Source organism: Monodelphis domestica, chromosome 4 (assembly GCF_027887165.1).
Source record: "Monodelphis domestica isolate mMonDom1 chromosome 4, mMonDom1.pri, whole genome shotgun sequence".
Classification (NCBI taxonomy): Eukaryota; Metazoa; Chordata; class Mammalia; order Didelphimorphia; family Didelphidae; genus Monodelphis; species Monodelphis domestica.
The window spans coordinates 209,147,174-209,169,028 of NC_077230.1; the positions used below are offsets into that span (position 1 = coordinate 209,147,174).

Here is a 21,855-nt window from a genome sequence, read left to right on the forward strand (position 1 = left end):
TTTAGCAACAGAACCAGAACCTTTCCTGAAGGCCATAATAGCCATAAGGAGTTAAAATTCCTTTGAATTTCACAAATACCATTGCATTTCACTTCCAGAAAGTTCTTGAGGATGTTTGTATACCACTTCAAGTATCTAAGCTATTTTGATGTTGCTCATACCTGTAATCAAGAAATAAAGCATGCTAAAAAAACTGATGTCTATAACTTGGAAATTGAACTCTAAAAGGAGAGGTAATTTGTGAATTTGCTCATTATTTTTTGCCACAGTATTTACTGATTTGGTTTTCTGTTACAAGTTTCGCTCTCCTACATTTTTCCTTAGGTCTAGGGGGAAAGTAACTAGATAAAGAGGCTGTAATTAGAAAAAAAAAACAAAACAAAAAAAGAGTGCTCTAAATTACAACAACAATTAAAACAACTTGGTAGAAAGGTCGTCACTTTTTTCAGGTTGATTTATGATTTAACAATACAGTTTTGTCATAATGAAAGCAATTTGTTACCATTGCTGAGAGGGAATAAGAAAAAGTCAAAATAATTATTTTACTAGTAGATATGACAAAAAGCTAAATTATCAGAAATCATGCGGGGGGTGGGGTGGGGGGGGATCTGGGCAATTTGAATTCCACTGGAAAAGTTCCATAATTTTTTTAGAAGACCCAGAATCATTTAAACTACAAACAAGTGCCATTTCCATAGGGAAAAAAGTTATTCTTTGAAGTGCAATTTTAATGCTTTATCTATTACAGTACTTTAAAAGAACCACTGGTTTAGATCTCTAAATATTATAATACATAAAAAGATCCTTCATTATTCCTTCTTCAAATGCCCCTTTTTCCAGTCTCAAAAGACTGATTTTCCAGGCTTTGAGAAATTCCATTAATGTTTTGAATGAATAGTTTCATGTTGCCATTTATAAATTAGATCACAAGATTCTTAGAGTAAAAGGGTGCTAAAAATATTTGAGAACTATTTTCATAATATTCCACCTAAACTTCAGGAGATATTTTTTTGAAAGCAGCATTTACTTTCTTTTGAATTAAAGTTGGTCAAAGGATGCAAATGGTTTTCAAAAGAATAGTTGCAAACTATAAATGCTCCAATGACTGATGGTAAGAGAAATGCAAATGAAAATATTTATAGTTTCATATCACACCTTGAAATTTGATAAAGATGACAAATAAAAGGAATGAGTCAATGTTGGAAGCAGGGGAAGGAAACAGGTACACTTTAGAGAGCCAAGTGGTTACAGAAGGAAAAATGGTTGGGTCTGGAGCCAAATGATTGGTTTTAATTTCTGGCTCTGGTTCCTAGTTGTGTGACTTGCCTGTACCTTAGTTCCTCATCTATTAAATGAGTGAGTTAGACTAAATTGCCTCTCTGGTCCCCTCCAACTATATATCCAGAATCCTATAATATGCTGTTGGAGCTGCAAATTGATCAAATTGTTCTAGATAGAGATTAGGAATTAGAGAAGAAAAATAACTAACCTATACTTGTATCTACCCCAATGATGTTAAAGAAACCAATCTCTGTCTTCTTTCAAAGGGGCTCTTTCTATTCAATATCAGCTCTGATCTTGGTGCCAGCCTTTTAAAATCCAAATAAAAAAGATAATTTCTGGATTAAATATAGACTATCAAAGTCTTACGTGTAAAAATTCTAAGTAAAGGAAAAAGAAATCTATAACAGGTCTTTGAATCAAGACCCAATTAAAATGATTACCCAATCAGTAGCCAGGCCTCTAGAAAGTTTGCTACACCATGAAAGGCAGAAAAGGGACTAGATTTTAGAAGTCAGATAGAAGCCAAATTTGAGGTACTTGGTAGAATGTGGGACAAGGAAGACCTGCCTTTAACACAAGTTAAACAGCCACAACCTCAAACCCCAAACAAGTTCAAGTCCTCTTGCCTTGGCTCAAAATTTTCATCAATCCCATCAGGGTTGTTTGGTCTCTTTGACCTTGTGCTCAATTGGCACTATGTAGTTTAGCTTTGTGCCTCTTTGGCACTGTGCAATGGCTCTTTTTGTATTCTCTTGTCCTGGAATAAGACAGAATCATTAAGCAAAGTCCCATAATATTTTTAAACAATCAGTGGCATCATTTTTATAGTCTAAAGCTTTTTAGGTATGCATTGAATTAGGGCAAATGTATTTTAAACTTATATTACTGCAAAATCAAAAAAAATTAAAGAAAATCTTCTTAATACTGGTGACATGTGCTTCAAATACAAAAAGGAGAGAAAAAAACTGAAATAGTATATTGCACATGCAAGCAAAACAATAATAAAAGAGTTTTAAAAATCAAAAATATATAGCTTACAATCATTGACATACTTTGTCAGCTAAGGAAAGGTAGAATACAAAGGTTTCTCACCAAAAATGTGATCCATTTTTTCTTCAAACCTGGCCATGATCCACTGTGAGTGCAAGCAAGTGATTTTCACAAAGTAACAGTTTTTATAAGGAACAATAGTACAGCATGTAATGCACATTCAAAAAGTATCAACATCTCCAAATTATAATAGCCCACTTAATGACAATAGCAAACAAACCCACTATCATATTTTATATGAATCTGCAGTATGACATTTAAAGAAAAAAAAAAACCTTTGAAGCTAATGGATACTTGTCACAAGTTTTTCAGGTGTAGTAATGTTTTAACCTTGGCTGAGATATTTTAAAAAATCTATTACTGCCATCATTACAAAAACGTGGCAGAGAGGTCTAGAAAAATCAAAACCTCTATACTGTTTATGTTGGGTCTAAGACTGTCACCAAGAATCTAGAGATCATTCTGGTGAAAGGGTAAAGTGAGCTGAGGAGTTACAAATAAGAGATGCCCCTCTTTTGGGAGGCATCCAGGGATACTATGCCCTGGGATCAACTTCCCAGCTCCTTTGGTATGAGACTGTGATGTCCCATCCATTCACATTTTTACAAATGTGGGAGGTGGGGATTATAATTGTATTTCACTTCAGCTCTAAAATGGACCTTACCTCCTGTTAGAGGCTGGCAAAATGATCAGAGTTGTTGAAGAAAATCTAAAAATCATTTCTAAAGACTCCTTAAAATCAATTTGAGATATTTAGCTCATTAAATTTTCAAAAGATTATTATACAATTGTAACAGGTTTTTTAAGAAGTCCATCCATCCTCTATGTGACAATTTACAAAGCCAAAATAGAAAAAAAAAGTTATTTTTTATATGGGCTTATTCAATAATATTTGTTCAGCATAATTATAGGGGAAAGGTAACAGAATATAACAGTAGTTAAAACCCAGTATATTAAAATGATTCAGTGTAACAGAATAGTATTGATATGAACTTAAAACAACAAAATTAAATCTTAAACAAAACAATCAGTAAAATACAATACAATACAGAGACTTTCATTAAAGAAAAATGGAGTCTGAAAAGGCTTAAAATTTTAACCTCCAGTCTCTTTAAAGCTCCTTTTTCTATCTATTCAGATCCCTATTGTTAGCACTGTGGGATCTCCCATAGTGAGGGAGAACTCCTTGCTGAGCATAGTGTGAAGGAATCCCAAATTGAATGAATCTTAGAGACTGGGCAGGCCAGAATGGCAAAGGGTTGATTCTCCCCTGAATCTCAGGCAAGATAAGCGAAAGGATCAGAGCATTCATGAGAAGTAGAAGCTGTTTGAAATAGGCAAGGTACTGCTCTTTCATAGAGTATGCCATCCTTGTAATCAACTTCCTGTTTGGAACAGTACCTTCATTCTCCCAGTCCCCTCCCTTCCCACCCCCACCCCCACCCCCGTCCCCTGCTACATGGAGGCTAATTGTTGCCTAAGGAAAGAACACCCCAGTTTTGTTTTGTTTTTACCATCTGCCCTGAGGAGGGGCTCCAAGGACTCCTAGCTTCTGAGAGGCAGCAATCAGCAGGATCAGCAACAGTGGAGGCAAATTTGGAAGCAGAACTGGAAATCTGGAGGAGGATTACTGGGGGCCTGGGGCTGGGGCCAGGGCTGGTGAGCCAAGAAGGTCAGGAATGGATGGTTGAGACAACCCAGGAGGCAGGAGCGAGCGGGAAGCAGGAGCAGGAGCAGGAGCAAGAGTAGAAGAAAACCACTGGGATTTAGCAGCAGGAGGGAGTGGAATCAGGAGAAGCAATTTATCTCTTCTCCACCAAGAGTCCTTTGGCTAAAAAATAGCCTGGCCAGTAGGGAGAGCAAGCAACTGGGGAAAAAGTAAGAAAAAGGCAGCAGCTCCAAAGAGAGTTTAAGTTCTCTCACAGTTTATGAGGGTGGGTGGGTGGGGTGGGAGAAAAGCCTTGGCAGGAGAAACATGGCTTAAAAAAATTGAGAGTTTTTCTCATCCCTTCTGGTTGCCAACTGTAAAAAATTAAAATTAAATCTTAATAATAAAAAATATTATATTTCAAGGAGGTTTATTAAATGATCATTAGCAATCAAGGAATAAAGAGGACACAAAATAAAAACCACATGCCCATGGCTGGTTAGCCATTTTCAAAATCCCCAACTTACCACCATCACCACTGATTGCTGCATCATGTCAAAGAAGGTGTGGGACAGCCATGTTAAATACCAGTAACGTGATCTCGCCAACATGGAAACGCAGGAGAGATTATAGGGAATTTTGGGAAATACTAAGGACTTCTGGGGAATGAAGTCAAAGGTTCAAAATCTTCATTTATACACCAGCTTAAGCTCTCTCTAGTCATTGATCAAACTGCCCAATGCAGGCATTTCTCCCTGGTGTGAGCCACCACCATTCCAAGGGACACCATTGTAACTGCCTTGCAAGTGGGAGATTCAGAGCATTGATGGAAGGTCCTATGCCAAAGGAAAGAAGAAACAAGATGGAGGTGGCCCCATCTGAGGCCTAGGTAGGACATGTGTGGTGAAGTATGTGCCAGACCCTCTAGACACCTCAGAGTCATCCTTGAGGTTAAGAAGGCAGAAAAGAGAGGCTGAGTTAAGGGGTGGATCTGCTGTTTGGGCTTAGCTATTGATTAGGGGATTCAGTCCATTAATGAATCATGGTAGCTGTTCCCCTCCCAGAATCTGAACCCCATATTCCATGTGGTAAGTATAAATAGGCACTAAGCATGCTCCGAAGTGGAGGGGAAGGAGGGGGAGTATTCAAAGGATGCTACACTAGCCTTATCAATAATACAGAATAAACAGTATAATTCTTTGGGGTCTATTTTCTTCCCTTTTTATCACTTACAAATCTTAACAATCCCTCTTTGATTTCATCTTTGTTACACCTTATTCCAAAGAAAGACAGCTATAGCATAGGGGATCTAGTACTTGTCTTTTAATCTGGAAGTCTTGGGGTTAAATCTTGCCTGTGACACATATTGGCTCCCTTAATCCTAAAACACATTTAAATTTTATGTTAAAGTGCCCTGGGCAACTCTTTAAAACCATAATTACAGAACAGAATCTAATATGAATCAAACTGAATGGAACCTTGGAGAACTCTACTCCATCATTTTTGTTTTACAGATGTAGAAACTAAGATAAGGGGAGGGGGCGTTAAGTGATTTCTCCAAGGTTATACAGATTGTATGGATCTGAAATGGGATTTGAACTCTGGTCCTCTGACACTTGTGCTTTTTCCATTGTACAGATCTTGTCTAAAAAATTTTTTTCATTATAATTTTAAACCACGATTTATTCTGTTATCCCCTAATTGCTGGGCACAAAGATTTTGTTATTACTAACTCCAATGGCTCCCAGTTGCTTCCAAGATAAAATATAAAGTCCTTTGTTTGGCATTCAAAGTCCTTCATAATATGGCCCCCTTCTACCTTTCAAGTCTCCTTATACCTTCCTCAGAGATGGGTATTCTTTAGTCTGGTGACCATGGCTTTCTGCCTGTGCCTAGAACAAGACACTCCATCTCTGCCTCCAGGAATTTTCTCTGATTGTCCCCTAGCCCTGGGATGGTCTCCCTTTCCAACTCTACTTGCTTACTTCCCTGACTTTCTTTAAGTCCAAGTAAAACCCACAAGAAATCTTTCCCAACCCTCTTAATTCTAGTGCCTTCCCTCTCTCAATTATTTCCTATTTATCGGGCATAGAGCTTATTTATACATAGTTTTTGGCTTATTCCTCCCCCATTAGGTTGTAAACACCTTGAGGTCAGGAATCGTCTTTTGCCTCTTTTTAAATTTCCAGCACTTAGCATAATGATAGAAGGTATTAAATAAATGTTTATTAATTGACTAATATTTTTGCACAGATTGGTCTTTTTTTAACCCTTACTTTTTGTTTTAGAATTGATACAAAGTATAGATTCCAAGACAGAAGAGTGGTAGGACTAGGCAGTGGGAATTAAATGACTTATCAAGGGTCACACAACGAGAACATACTGTATTTGAGGACAAATTTGAACCCAGGACCTCCAATCTCTCTGGTTCTCTATCCATGGAGTCACCTAGCTGCCCCCTCATAAGGTCTTTTATTAGAGTTAATTGAAGCATTTATTTTCAAAACATTCCATAAATATAGGATCAAAGATTTATAGCAGAAAAGGACCTAACAAAAGTCATCTACTCCAGTTCCCTCATTTACAGATTAGGAAATCAAAACCATAGAAGTTGTGACTTAATGGGTCACTTAGCTAGAGCATGATTTCATTTCAGGTCCTCAGATCAGAGCTCTCTAGTTTATTGCACCCACGCTGCTGCCTCTTAATGCTTTGCTATGGGGAAATACTTAGTTTTAAAAGGGGTGTATTCATTGCCTACTGCATTCGAAGCATCCATCTAGAACAGAGCTGTCAAATACATAGACTGGCATGTGACTTGAGTAGCTGCAGAATCAGAGTAAAATGTAATTAGGAAATAGCTAATAAAATTAATAAAAATACAATAAAAATAGATAACATTACATTTTACAACCAAGTCGACACATGGGCCATGGGGACCCTTGTGTAAAGTTTCATGGTAGAAAGGATGTGGGAAGGATTGTTTAAGTGAGCAGAATGGTAGGAATGGAGAACAGAACTTTGGAGTTAGAAGTATGTGGTTGTGGTTTAGTTGTTTCAGTCATGTCTGAGTCTTTATGACCCCATTTGGAGTTTTCTTGGCAGAAACAAAGGAGTGGTTTTCCATTTTCTTTTCCAGATGAGGAAACTGAGACAAAAAGGGTTAAGTGACTCACCTATGGTCACACAGCTAATAAGTGTCTGAGGCTGGATTTGAACTGAGGTCATTTTGACTCCAGGACTGGTCCACCATCTACTGCACTATTTAGCTGCTTCATAAATATGTTTCAATGGAAAAATTATCTATTTGTAGAAGAGTAGCAAGATTTCACTTGTTTAAATCCAAATCATTTCATATTTTTGTCCTAGTTGAGCAAGACTCTACTTATAAACATTCTTTCACTTCGGTATTTAGACAATTTATATTTTTCACTCCAAAATGTTAATAACACCCTTTCTGCTTCCAGGTATACATGGATGATGATTTTTTTTTCAGAAGACTAAAGTAGACAGTAAAAACAAATCCATTCTAAGTGATGGATTTATTAATATCCATTCTTGACAATGGCAGAATTTTTTTTTTTATCTACTCCTCCCTCATCAGAATATCATAGATCTAGGGTTGAAAGGGTTGTCAGAGACCACTTTCTCCTACTTCTTCTTGAAGAACTAAAACTAAAGGAGGCCAAATGATTACCCAAAGGCATCCAGGGATAGTGTCAGAGCTAGAATTGTAAATGTAAGTCCTGAGACTTCAATCCAACCTCTTTTTGAGCTACCCTGGTACAAGTTTTCACCATTCCCCCTTTTGAAATATGAAGTGAGAATAGTGAATAGGATTAAAAATGAAATAAGATCTTAGGATCATAAAGCCATACATGGTTAGAGCTAGAAGACATCTTAGAACTAAATCTAGCTCAAATAATGTCTTTCAAGTATAAGGAAGTTGCAGTTCTAGGATTAAAGGCTAGTTATCTTTAATGATGTAATGATGATAATCACTTTTACTTATATATCACGTTAGCATTTATGAAACTAAATGATCCCTATCTATGATCTCTCCTAGCTCTAACATCTATGAATCTATTTTATATTAGTGACATTTTCTAAAAGAATGATAATATATATGATGATAATATATATAATGATAAAAGAATGATACTGACTTCCTTTATGTTTGTATTGTTTGTTTTTGCTTCTAATGATTTGGTAATAGTTTAGTTTAACTAGCTAACATTAATTAACTAAACAACCGATATTTAGGGCTAACATTCAGTTGAAATAACCAGGTATTTTAAAATGTGATTTTTTATTTTTTTTTCAGAGGTGGCCAAAATAAAATAAGATAAAGAAATAGGCCAGAATTAGAGATGGAGAAAGAGGCAGTGAAGAAAAATATGGGCAGGGGCAGGTGGTATAGTGAAGAAAGTGCTGAGACTGGAATCAGGAAGACCTCTCTTGAATTTAAATCTGGCCTCAGACACTTACTAGCTTAGCTGTGTGATCCTGGGTGAGTCACTTATCCCTGTTTGCCTCCGTTTCCTTATCTGTAAAATGAGCCAGAGAAAGAAATGACAAGTCACTCTAGTATCTTTTGCCAAGAAAATTCCAAATGAGGTCATGAAGAGTCAGACATGACTGAAACTGCTGAACAATGACACAGGGATGAACATGATATGTGTGGGAAGATAATGGAGACTGATTTGATTGTCTCAGAAGGCAGGTATTGGATCAGAAGGAATAAATTGAAGGTGAGGCCAGATTATGCAAAGGATATTTATATATTTGGTACAGGAGGCTACTGGGAGTTGGTATAAATTCTTGAGCAGGGGACTAGCCTAAATGAGAGATCAACTAGAATAATCTAGATCTGGAGTCCCTGGGCTTAGGATGTTGCAGTGGGAACAGAGAAGTTGCATATCAGAGAAATTCTGAACATCTATTGACAGAGTCAATACAGGGAATAAGGAGATGGAGGAGGAGTTAGATATATTCTGTAAGTAAATAAATTTGGGGGGGTTGACTAAATATGTGAGAATTCTAAATTAATATTGTGGTTGCCAATTTAAAATATTATAGCTCAAGTCAAAATGACTTTTTAATAGCTTTTATTTACAAAGAGGTAGAAAGAGTGAAAGTAGAGAAATACAAAAAGAGGGTAGAGAAGATGTCTAGCCTATTACACTAAATATTGCTCCAGTGTTCAACTCAGCCTGGCAGAGCTTGTTAATCCTCAACCAGAGACCCATGGGGCCTTCTCCAAGAGGGGAAGGCCTCTCTGAAACTAATCTCTCTCCAGAAGCCAGGAAAGGAAGGCCATCTACTCATTTACCCAAGAAACAATCCAAGAGCCAAGGTCCCAAGTCAAAGCTGAGGTCCAAGTTCAAAGTCGTAGCTCCAAGCCACAGTCCCAGTCCAAGATCCTCCAAGCTCCAGATTCAGGCTGAAGATGACCTACAGCTGAAAAAGTTCAGATCTTTTCATAGTCAATTTTTGTCCCTTCCCCTCTTCACAGGGGCCAATCACAGTTTCCAAACTGCCTAGCACTGCCCAGGGGTAAAGTGACTATTGGATCCACTTCTCACCCTCTGAAAGTATCAACTCTTATCAAATTCACAAGTTTCTGATTGATTGGGTTAAAAGGGTGGAGCTCTCCAAGTAAATGACTTGTGAATTCTCTTACTGATAATTAACGGGTTAAGTAAGTGTTAACCCAAAATAGACAAAGAGAACAAAGAATTCCCTTTCATAATTCTATCTAATCCCAAGAGACAAAATTGGAAATAATGGTTAGGCCTGAAAGGAAGTTAGATTTTGACTTGATATGAAAGTGAAATTGGCCACTTTGGAAGAGTAGTGAGTTCCCTGTAGCTTGAAATGTTCAAATAGAGTATTATCACCACATGTTGGGGACATTTTAGTAATTTCTACTCAAGGAAGGGTGGTCCTGGATGGCCTCAGGTCTCTTCTAACTGTGATTCTGAGTTGCTTTGCAACTCCTCTCTTATCATGGCTACTATGCCAGCTGACACTTAGTCAACTTTTTGCATCCATCCAAGAAAGGTAAGAACCTCATTAAACTCACTTCTTACTGGAAAATGCCTTCTTCTATGCCTTAGTCATTCACAAGGAGCAGCATTCAGTCTTCTTCCAGTTCAATTTAGTTCAGTTCTGCTCTGCCTCTCATTACTTCTGCTAAAAGGGCAATCTTAACTGTAGCAAATTTTAGGTTGTCTTCTAGGAAACCATCTCACTTAACACAGACTTTCATCCGTCCACTAGAGCAAGAGTTCCCTAAAGCTCTCTCCTAACAGTTCTCTCAAAATCTTTCTCCCACTGAGCAAACAAACCCCAGTCTGCCTTTTACTAAAACTTGGCCCACTTCCAAGATCAAAAGGTTATAGAGTTTTCCCATTCTTTGTCATTTGTTTATATTTTGGTACTTGTGAACCTGCCATGTGAATTGGTGCTATTTAGAAAGGTTGAACTGTGAGGCCAAGGGCTTCCCAGGTCAGATAGACTCAAAGACATCTTCTGATCCTAAAATCAAATGAGCAAAGCAGGGAAGTGAGTCAGAAAAGTTTTGCTTGTCTACTTGTGGAATAAAAAGGCTAGGTTTTTGTTAAAGTACTACTTGGATGACTTTTCATGATCTAGAATTGATCCTGTATTCACAGGATCATAGAGTTAGATAGAAAAAAGACCTCAAAATACCCTAACCCAAACTCTTTATTTTATAGTTGAGGAAACCAAAGGCCCAGAGATGCTGAGTGACGCCCAACTTCCTAAAATAGAAAGTAGCATGACCAGGTTTGCAACCCAGATTCTCTGATTCTAACTACTTGGTTGTGTCACCAAGTCAAAAACTCTGAAGTACAAACTGTCCAAGGAACAGTCTAGTTAAATTAGGGGAAATTCATGACATGGTTAGTTACCAGAAAATGAATTTTTTTTTTTACCATACTGAACCATGAAATCTAGTGAAATAGAGAGAAGTTGTGATCTGTGGTCTGTGTTAGTGAAGGAAGAGTTGCAAAAGGGAAAGAAATCTTAGTTGTAATGTACTAAAGAGAAGGCTGGAATCTCTAGGGATGTCATAATGCCTTCCACAAATAATTGAAGATGAGGGTGATTGCAGTGGTGATTGCCTTCCCACCAGACACCCTTCAGGGTCGGTGTTGGCTTTGAGAACCCCTCAGGGGCTTGGAACCCTCCTTTATGGTTTCTGAGAATATGACTTTTATTCCTCAGAGACAACACGTATTGCTATACAAGGTTTGAAAGTTTCTAGTTCACCTCATTTTGACAGTTTCTTAATATAGGACAGCCCATTTAAACCCGTCCCCATTTGATGGGAGTTTATGTTCTTAAAGGATAAAGTAGATAGTATCATGAGTAACACCTATTGTTACTACAGTGCTTTTTCACACCTTAACTAAGTAATTTTCACCTCACCCTAGAAGGGTTAGGTCAGCACCCTTACCTTTTTCATGGATGAGGAAATTGGGGCACAGGTTAAATGACATTAAAGTGAGTCAATAGCAGAAGAGAAATAAAAATGTGGAAATCCTGATTCTCAGCATGGGATGGTGGAGACAGCCCAGATTGAAGCCAGAAAGACCTGGATTCCCACCAATAAATATCTATATCTAAATGTATCTCTCTCTATATATACACATCTATACGTGTGTGTGTGTGTGTGTGTGTGTGTGTGTGTGTGTGTGTATGTGCTCAGGGAGGGGTAGTATCTCTGGTATGGAGGGCTTGTCGTGCCCTTCTAGGGCAGCTCTCCAGCCTCTGACCCTCACCTGACACCCAGCTCTCACTTGTGGCTCCCAGTAGCTGCTAGCATGCGGCAGCGGCCACACCCCGGGCAACAGCTTCGACAGGCCAGCTAAACCTTGTGAGGGTAGCCATTGGGTCCTTGCCGACCCCTGGTGAACCAGGGCTTTGCTCACCCAGCATGTGAAGACTGCTTCCGCTGAACAGATGGAAGAAACCAATAAGAAGGTTCAACGGCTGTGAGGGCGACACAGCAAAGCACTGTGGAGTGCTCAGGGTGTGTTGGAGCACAAAGGACAACAGGGCCATCCAATGCAGCTGAGGAAGTCTCCAGGTGTAACGACTGTTCGTGCCACTGGACCCAGGCTTCCAATGCTGAGAGAGTGGGACTGTCTCTGTGCATCAGCTTTTCCACTTAAATCTTCTTCACGCACAAGTGTCTTTGTGCACGCTCATCTACATCACAGATGAAAGCGCACAAAGACAATTGTCATCCTTGGTTACCGAGAGACTACTACTTTATATACTTAAGTCCCCCCATCCATATGTGTCTCTATATAGATACATGCACCCATATAGACACATATATTTATAGGCTTACAAGTTTTTATTTAGTGCAGGATGTCAATAACTTTCAGATTTTTAAAATGTTAAATGGTGAAAGAATAGAACATGCCTATTTTCAGGTAGTGCATTTGCATAGTTTTTTTCTTTTATTTTCTGGAAAAGCAACTTCTTTATTTAAAAAATCTAATTATTATCCATTTTGCTCTACCATATTATGAAAAATGAAGCAAAACCCTTTAGGACTGAAGGCTGTCTGTGTAATTTAGTATAATTTCATTTAGATCCCAATCAAGAAGGTTAAATGGGAATTTTCTGATATTCCTAGTCTTGAAAATCAAAACTTGTTCCTTCCAGTAGAAGAGAAAAAAGTATTTACATAAAGGCTTACTTTCTTACTCTGAGTACCTTCAAGGGTTCTGAAGACAGATGAAGTCAGAGAACACTCAGACCATAACCCCCAAGATCCTCTCTAACCCATGAGGCAACCTCTACTCAGCCTTTAAAGAAGTCTTCTTAAAGTGCAGGTCTGGTTCTCTGACTTCATCTGCTCTCCCTCAATAAAGTGCATTATTTATCTGTCTATGTCCACCAGGATCAAATATGAATCCTCTTTGGGGTGTTCAAAAACCCTTTATAAATTACTCATCTCCCAATTTTGTAGACTTCTTACACCTCACTCACCCCTAATACCTGTGATCAGGTAACACTGGCCTTCTTGATGTTGCAAGAACAAGATACTTCATCTCCCCACTCTGGACTTTGCCCCCATGTCTGGAATGCTCTCCCACCTAATCTCTGTTTCTTCACTTCTCTGTCTTTTTCTTCTTCTTCTTTCTTCCTCTTCTTTCTTCCTCTTCTTCCTTCCTTCCCTCCTTCCCTCCTTCCTTCCTTCCTTCCTTCCTTCCTTCCTTCCTTCCTTCCTTCCTTCCTTCCTTCCTTCCTTCCTTCCTTCCTTCCTTCCTTCCTTCTTCTTCTTCTTCTTCTTCTTCTTCTTCTTCTTCTTCTTCTTCTTCTTCTTCTTCTTCTTCTTCTTCTTCTTCTTCTTCTTCTTCTTCTTCTTCTTCTTCTTCTTCTTTCTTTCTTCTTTCTACTTCTCTTTCCTCCTTCTCCTCTTCTCCCTTCCCTTCCATCTTAGAATTAATACTATATATTAGTTCCAAAGCAGAGGAGCACTACGGGCAAGAGGTTAAGTGACTTGCCCAGATCACACAGCTAGGAAGTATTTGAGGCCACATCTGAAACCAGGATTTCCCATCTCTAGGTCTGGCTCTCAATCTGTTGAGCCCCCCAGCTCCCCCCCTTGACCCTTCCCTTTATCTATGGGTACACAGGGTAGAAGAGAGTAGGTTCAGATTTGATTGTAAGCTTCTTTCAAGTCAGCTAAAATCTCACTTTCTACAAGAAGTCTTTCCCATTTTCCTTTCATACTATTGCCTCATTTCTGTTGATTATCTTCAATTTGTCACATACATTGCATATTACCATATATAATATATATCTGTAAGCTATGTGTACCTATATACATGAATGTGTATATACATACATAATCCATCTACCCATATACTTATTGAGAGGTTGGTTTTTTTTTTTTATATATTGTTTCTCATTAGAGTGTGAGTTCTTTGACACCAGGGATTCTTTGCCTTTTTTTTTATCATCATGGTGCCATATAGTTGATACTTAATAAATGTTTATTTACTGACAAACTGATTGACTAGGACTGTGCTTTAGATAGGGGAGTGGGATCAGAAGCACAGTGTGAGCATTCACATCTTGTAAATCAGAAAACTATAAATCAAGGCTAAATAGAGTTTTGTTGATAGTCTAGATTTAGTCAAGTGATAGAGGAAGTTAAGAGCAAATTTAAGAATATGTTTTGGGTACTTTTTTACTTTTGGAGAGCTGATTATTAAACATTTTCCAGCATATTCCTGGATTAAGATCCTGCTTCTATGGAGTAAATGTCAATAATACAGATTAAGTTTTTAAAAATGTGTCTGTGGTAGGCACATTTTTTATGTTCGGAGAGTAGGTTGGTAAACATTTACCAGTACATTGCTACTTGAGATTCAATTAAATTCAATTAAATAAACACGTATTAAGCAACTGTGCTAAGTTCTGGAGATAAAAAGAGGCAAAAGACTGACCCTGCCCTCAAAAAGCTTATCTAAGGGGATGAGGAGGAAACAACATGCAAACAAATATATACAAAGCAAGCTACAAAGAATATCTCGGATAAACATAGTAATGTAATATAAAAGAAATATATGAAATAACTGAGGGAAGAGGAGGATTCTGTAAGGACTCCACTTTTCGTGCTCATTTTGTTTTTCTTTTACAATCCTGAGAAGCCTTTCCGCTTTTACTGCGGGACATGGAGCAGGAAGCTGCTCTCTCGGTCTAACAATGCTTGGCACACAACAAGCGATTAATAAATGCTTCAACTATAGATATCTGGGGAAGAGGAGTGTGGGTTCAGAATTTGAGTGTGAGCTCCTTGAGGACAGGGACCGTTTTTTGCCTCTTCTTTTTTTTTTAATATCCGTAGCCCTTAGCACAGTGCCTGTCACAGACTAGGCACTTAATAAATGCTGACTGATTGAATGGATGGATGGATGGATGGATGGCCGGCTGCAGAAGTCACTGCTTGTGGAGGGGCCAGGTCTGCGCTCTGCGCTCACCTGGGGGCGCTGTGAAGCCGAGCGGACCGCCAGGCAGGCGGCGAACGAGCAAGGCTAGCCTCCTCCTCCTCCTCCACCTCGGCCAAAGCGGCTCCCTTAGCTGTTCTCCTCCCCGCGGAGGGGCGACTCCCGGGTGGCGAGGTCGCCGCCCCCGCCTCCGCCTCCGCCCATACCGGCTCCCCTTTCTGCAGCCGGCGAGGGGAGTGGCCGCCGGGCGCTGAATGACTGTCTCCTGAGAGCCCGAGGCGAGCCAGCTTGCGTTCTCTTTGCGCACGGGGCAGACGGACTGACTGAGCGCGTCCCTGCTGCGCCGCTCGCTCCTTCGCTCTCGCTCTCGCTCAGCTTGGCTCCTTTTGCCGGGGACGCGGGGCTCGGAACCGCTGCCAGCAGTGTGTGCCCGCGTCCTGCGGGGAGAGCGGAGGTGTGCATCGTGGAGAGGTAGGTAGCTCTTTCTTTCTCTCCTGTCCTTCCTCTGTGTTCCCCGCTGCGCCCCAAAGCTGGAGTCGGGAATGGAGACCTGGGTTCAGGGGAGTGCCAAGACAGTCCTCGCCGGCTGCAGCTAGGGGGTTCCCCTAGAGAGTAGGCGCAAGACTGGGGAGAAGGGGGTCATTCTATATCTGTTGTGATTGCTCTTTTTCTTTTGGGGGGTTAGTTGCAGTGGGCTGGGGGGGGGGTGCGGAGAGCAGAGGGTTGGAAGAATTAAGTTGCGCTTAGTTTGTCCGCGTGCCCACCGAGAAAAGAAAGTCCAAATCCTCGCTCTCACCCCCCCCCGGGACCACCCCCCTCTCCAAAAAAAGATAGCTTCTAGTCCCTATGCTATGGATGTAACCCCGTTTCATTCATTGTGGGAATGAAATTGAAGAAAGACTTAAAGCGGGGTGCTGGGGTGGGGGGTTGTGTTCGGGGCAAGGGCTTTAGGGGTCCAGGTGAAGTGTACGGTGGGTGGAGGGTAAAGAGAGCAAGATGGGGTTTCCTTTGCATGCAGCTGCTCCTTCCTCCTTTGTTCAGGCACTGTGGCGGGGGTTGCCCTGGGTCCTGTTTCCTTGCCGGGATGGGATTGATTCACGATGGGATTGGGGGTGGGGGCGGCGGTGGAGGAGGGAGATGGATTGAAACCAGATTAAGAACTGGAGAAAATTTACATTTGAGCCTCTTGTAGTGGAGGACTGGAGACTGACATGTGTGTATATGCCTTAAGGGAAGGGGGGTGTCAAAGGGGGAGGTACCGAGGGGTTGAGGAGGGATGATTAGGGGATGGGTGTGTGTGTTCTAGCTTGCAAATCTGGGTTGTGGGTCTCTAGAGCTGGCTTTTAAAAATGCTTTGTTGAGGCTGTAACCATATGTTTATTGCTGCAACAAGTTGTGTGTTTTGTGGTACTACTGAGAGTTTCTACAGTAGTTTATTGAAATCAAAGCTTGCCAGGCATCTTGGAAAGGGGAGGTACGGTGGTGGCGGGGGCTTTTGGTGTGAACGAGGAAATTTCTTTTTGTATCTTTGGAGCTAGCTGAGAGCAAGGATATACACTCTCTCATATACACTATGAAAAGCAAATGTAATGCTGTCAGATTCACATATGGCCAATTTTATCCATCATAATAGGGGATAGTATAAAAAAACTCTCAGGAATGTCTGGGGGAAAACCACCAAAGGGACAGACATTGCTAAATGTATGAATCAGATTATGTAACATTCACTAGGAAAGCCCAATTCAAGGACTTTCCCAGCAAATAATAATGATTATTTGTGTTTAGGATAACAAAACCAAAACAACAACAACAAAAAAAACCCCTACCAAAAATAGTTGGGAGAATAGTTTTTGTTTTTTTTTTTTAATCCCTCCATTGTGCCCTCTACTGTAAGCATAATGAGAGTCAGGATTAGGGAATAAATAACACTTGGGAGTTTCAGAGAATCTGCTTTTATTGAGAGGGTAGCCCTTAAATTTAGTTTATCAATCATTACTTAAGTGACATATTCAGATGAGAATCATTGATGTCCAAAGAAAACTGGATGAAGAAGCAAGTGTGTTTTTGGGAACAGAAAGTGAATGAATGATCAATATTTTTGAATGGAGTATTTCAAGAAAACTGTGCCTTGGGAGGGGCCTCAAATTCCCAGGCATTCTAGTCCCGCCTTTGGGACTCTGGTGGAAGGGGCCCAGAATTTTACTGAATATGTGAGGACTTGGCTGTAGTGATACAGATAGTGACATTCAGGAATCCTCTGCCGAATTCCTGGGCAGACTGTTTACAGAAAATAAGCTTGGTATTTCCCCCAGGATAGCCCTGCCGGCAAGGGGGCAATATTTGTTGAGAGTGGTACCCTCCTTTTCACTTCAGTCCATCTCTTTAAGGTAAACCAAGTATGAAAGTTGAATTTAGGAGGAGAATTGGGAGTTTGCTCTGGAAAAATGTTTTCTGCCCACTAACTGGTAATGGAAAAGCATTGTACATACTGCTGAGTGTGTGCCTTTTTACATGGGGATGTGGTCAGCTTTTCTGGGCCTGCCTGCTAAGCGATGGGACATGTCCTCAGAAGCCATTGTGAGTTTCAAATTGAAGTGGGAATTTTTCCAGCCAGGCAAGCTGTTTGTTATTATAACACAATGCTGGGCAAAACATTCTGCCTTCTACAGTTAACAAAGAGTAACTTTTTCAAAAAGTTTCATCATTTTTAACTTTTACAGAATAATTCACAACCTCGGTAGGGGAAAAGCCACATTTGATTATCCAACTTCCCAAATAACAATTGAAATATTCTTTAATAAAATATCCACTACAATAGAAAAGGACTGCTACAAAGGAAGCACAGGAGGGAAGGGGGGAGAGCTGATTTTCCAGCATCCGGCGATCCTATTGTGTGATTGTATACTGTATTAAGGCCTGCTACAGACTTTACCCCCTTCTGAATGAATCATCATTTTGCCAGAATCAAAGACAGGCTTTCCCCAGCTGTGAAGTGGAACCTCTGAAGGGAAATGGGATGGGGGTGGTAGGCTGGAAGGAGAGGGGCTAAGAAGAAATTTCCTGTATATAGTTTGCTTTAGATATTTTTTTTTATTGCATGTTGTCTCCTCCATTAGATTATAATCTCCTCGCGGACAAGGACTTTGCTTTTTTTTTTTTTTAATTTTCTTGGCATTTCTAGGGTTTAGCACATTGATATTAATAATTAATTGGGGCAGCTAGGTGGCTTGGTGGACAGGGAGCCAGACCTGGAGTCAGGAGGACCTTAGGTTTAAATCTTTTCTCAGATATTTCCTAGCTGTGTGACCCTGGGCAAGTCACTTAATCTTAATTGCCTAGCCCTTATAGCTCTTCTCCCTTGGAACTGATTCTTAGTATCAATTCTAAGAGTAAAGGTTTAAAGAAAAACCTAAATGACATTCATATTGATTATTGATTGAGATGATCAGAATGAAGACTGATTTTTGCATCTCTTCTCTCTTTGGTTTTTACTTTTCTCCACTACTGTGAATTGTCATTTCTCAAAATCTGTTTAATCTTCATGAAGACATCAGTGAAACTTGGAATTTCAGTGCTGAGATTAGAACGTTTAGAATTATGGCCTTTATGATAATATTGAAAGACATAGTGGAAGACTTAGTTTCTAAGTCTGGCTTTTGACATAGCTAGGAGTTGAGTAAATCCAATGTCTCAGGGTTCCAAGCAATTCTTAAGGCTCTAAGCTATATATGATTTATAGATCTTCATTTGTAAAGGGAATTTTTTACTTGGAGAGTTATACAGTCATTAAAAGTTCAGATCAAAATAATAATAATAAAAGTAGTAACTTTTCTATGAAAGCTTCTGGGTGTCTTTCCTGATCTTCCAACTGTTCATGCCTCTGTATTAATTTGAATTTTTAAATGTTTATATATATGTGTATGTGTGCATATGCATATGTGTATATATATATACACATATATATGTATATATATATAAATAAAATAAGATAGACACACACCGAGAAATACACACCTCCAAACTTGCCACCTATTAGAATAGAATGTAAGCTTGTTAGTAAGGATTGTTTGATTTTTTTCCATTTGTTTCCATGTCTAACAGTGTCTGGCACATAGTAGGTATTTAATAAGCCCTTATGGATTGAATAATGTGATTAAGATAAAAGGAAAAGAAACTTGAATAAAAAAGTGTCAAGATGGCCAATATGTAAAATCACACCATTCTCTTTCAGTAAGCATGTAAAAGGGGTGGTATAAAAAATAAATGAGAAAAAGCATCTACATTTTTTTTTTAAAACAAAAATTTTTTAACTAACAAAAATCCTTTTTTCTCTCTCCTATTCCCTCCCCTACTGGAGAAAAACAAAATAAAAACCAAAACCATTGTAATAAGTAGGCATTGTCAAGCAAATCAAATTTCTGTTTTAGCCATCTCCAAATATTTGTGTTTATATAAATATATATATATATATATATATATATATATATATATATATATATATATATATATATATATATATATATATATATATAGTTTAGACTAGATTTAAATATATATAGCAGTTTAGATCCCTGAGTCCTTTTCCTGCCTGTTGGGAGGTGGGCAGCATGCTTCATCAATCCCCTGGAATTGCAGATGGTCATTGTATCCATCAGAGCTCTTAAGCCTTTCAGATTTGCTTGTTTTTACAGTGCAAGCATCTACTTTTCAAGGTGTCTCTGTAGTGGTGAAAGACTCCCTGTAACCTTTAGATGGCATTTCCTAAGACTTTAGAATTTGTTCCTTGATAGAGAGGGGTTCCAAGGTTGAGTTTTTTGTAGTACACAGATTTCTTTTTTAAAGGAGAAATCAGGAAGGAGGGAAGTCAGGCAGTTAATAAAAGGAGGAAGTGGGACAGTGGAATTGGAAACATGAAGTGGTCCTCCTTAGTTTTTTTCCCAGCACATGCTTTTTAAAAGTCCTGGCAGCAGCCCCTTTGCAGAAGACATTTTTCCTTTGGAAAGTGTCAAGGGTCTCTCTTTACAAGATCCTCTGAGATCATCACATTTCTGGGCTCTGTGGGAAAGAATTCCCACAGGATGATTTCTGTACTCATCTTTCCCCTGCAGAGGAAGTGAACCCACTTAGGAATCAGCAAGAAAGAAGAGCAGAAGTGGAATTTTTTAGCATTCATGGAAGATGGGGATTGAATGGAGAATTTAGAGATGTAAAGGAGACACCTTAAAATAGTCTCTGGAGGGAGCTTTTTCGAGAGTAGCAGCCAATGCAAACGCAGAAAAGATTTTAACATTAGACACCCTAAATTGTTTATGTCTTCATCTGAAGGATTGGGGGTTAAGGAGAAAAAGTCAATATTGGTTGTTATGTACCTAAGATAAGGCTTTGACTCTTGAAAGTTTGTCTTTATTTTATTTTATACTTAACTGTTTCATGATAGGAAAAAGTCCATGGGTGTCCCGGTTTCTTTGCAGGTGGCATAGATCAATATTTTATATTTTTCAATATCAGAAAGACCTCTTTTGTTGACTTTAAAATTCTACTTTATGTTGGGGAGGCAGATGCAAGGTCTGGCAAGCTGTGAGAGATAGGTCAGGATCCAACAAGGTGGCAAACAATGAATATGGTTCAGAGGCATGGGAGAGGAGATCCAACGCCATTTTTGAGGAATGGCTTGTAGGATTTGTGGTGGAATGATGTAAGAATTCTGGAAAGGTAGGAAGAGGGGCAGGTCATTGTACTCCAGCATTTTGAACATGCTTGAGCTGTTCACCCAGAAGCCTCATTCCAGCCTTGAAATTCACAGTTGGATGTACCTCCAACCCTGTGGCGGCTCTCTAAGATTGGTTGTCAGCCCCTCCTTTAAATGGGGGAACACAGGGTAGCTGTGTCTTATTGTCGGATTCCTCTCCAGGCTATACTTTCAACATCTTCTGTAACTCATTAGCATCTCATTCCTAGAGGTTTGCTTTTTTTTTTTTTTGACTAGCTGTATAAAAGACTACCAGTGTGGAAATTCCCTTCCACCAGGGTAGATCTGCAGCTTATCAGGAGCTAATCCTCTCTCACTGGTCCAGGCAGTACTTTAAGACTGAATAACTTGCTCATGGTCATTCCTATAGCTAGTACATACCAGTGTCATAGACAGTATGAACCCAGGTCATCCATACTTCAAGCCTTCCTTTCTGCCTCTCATGCAGCTTCTTATTTCTTGTTTTCTCATTTGTCAGTCAAGTATTCATCTTTGTCAGTGCATAAGGCATACATTTAGCACAAGTCACTGATGTAGGTACTTTTAGGAAGTGATGTGGAAAAAAATTAAAGTAGTGAGACAACTGTCGTTCCTGAAGGAGCACAATTTAGGCACCTGCTATGTTGCTGAATTCAACATAGGAGACTTTGGTGAACTGGATTGTAGAGGCAATAAAGTGGTTGAGTGGATTGAGAGTCAGTCCTCGAGATGGGAGGTCCTGGGTTCAAATATGACCTCAGACACTTTCTGGCTGAATGACCCTGAGCAAGTCACTTAAACCCCACTGTCTAGCCCTTATGGCTCTTCTGCCTTGGACACAATGCACAGTATTGATTCTAAGATGGAAGGAAAATGTGTGTGTGTGTGTGTGTGTGTGTGTGTGTGAGAGAGAGAGAGAGAGAGAGAGAGAGAGAGAGAGAGAGAGAGAGAGAAATGGACTGTAGTTCATAGCATATCAGATACTTTAAAGCAAAAAACAAAACAAAATTAAACCCCAAAATTCCTCCAGAATCCCATATCCCAGTATCAGATTGGATTTACATAGGGATTATTTTTTCATTTTAGCAAGTTAACTGGTATGAGGTGAGCAATATAGCTATACTGAAATGCTTTGAGGGAAATGAGTG

General features: G+C 39.5%; 1 protein-coding gene across 4 annotated transcripts in view; it reads left to right on the forward strand.

Moving 5' to 3' along the window:
* The first annotated feature begins 15,011 nt into the window (after positions 1-15,011).
* MYO1B (myosin IB) overlaps positions 15,012-21,855 on the forward strand; it is a 216,202-nt gene continuing 209,358 nt past the window's right edge. Inside the window, exon 1 of one of the 4 annotated variants that reach the window (XM_001369531.4) lies at positions 15,012-15,450. The gene's annotated coding sequence lies outside the window, so the exon portion shown is untranslated. The remainder of the gene's footprint in view (positions 15,451-21,855) is intronic. The other 3 variants (XM_056794136.1, XM_001369564.4, XM_001369591.4) reach the window with 3 other exon arrangements.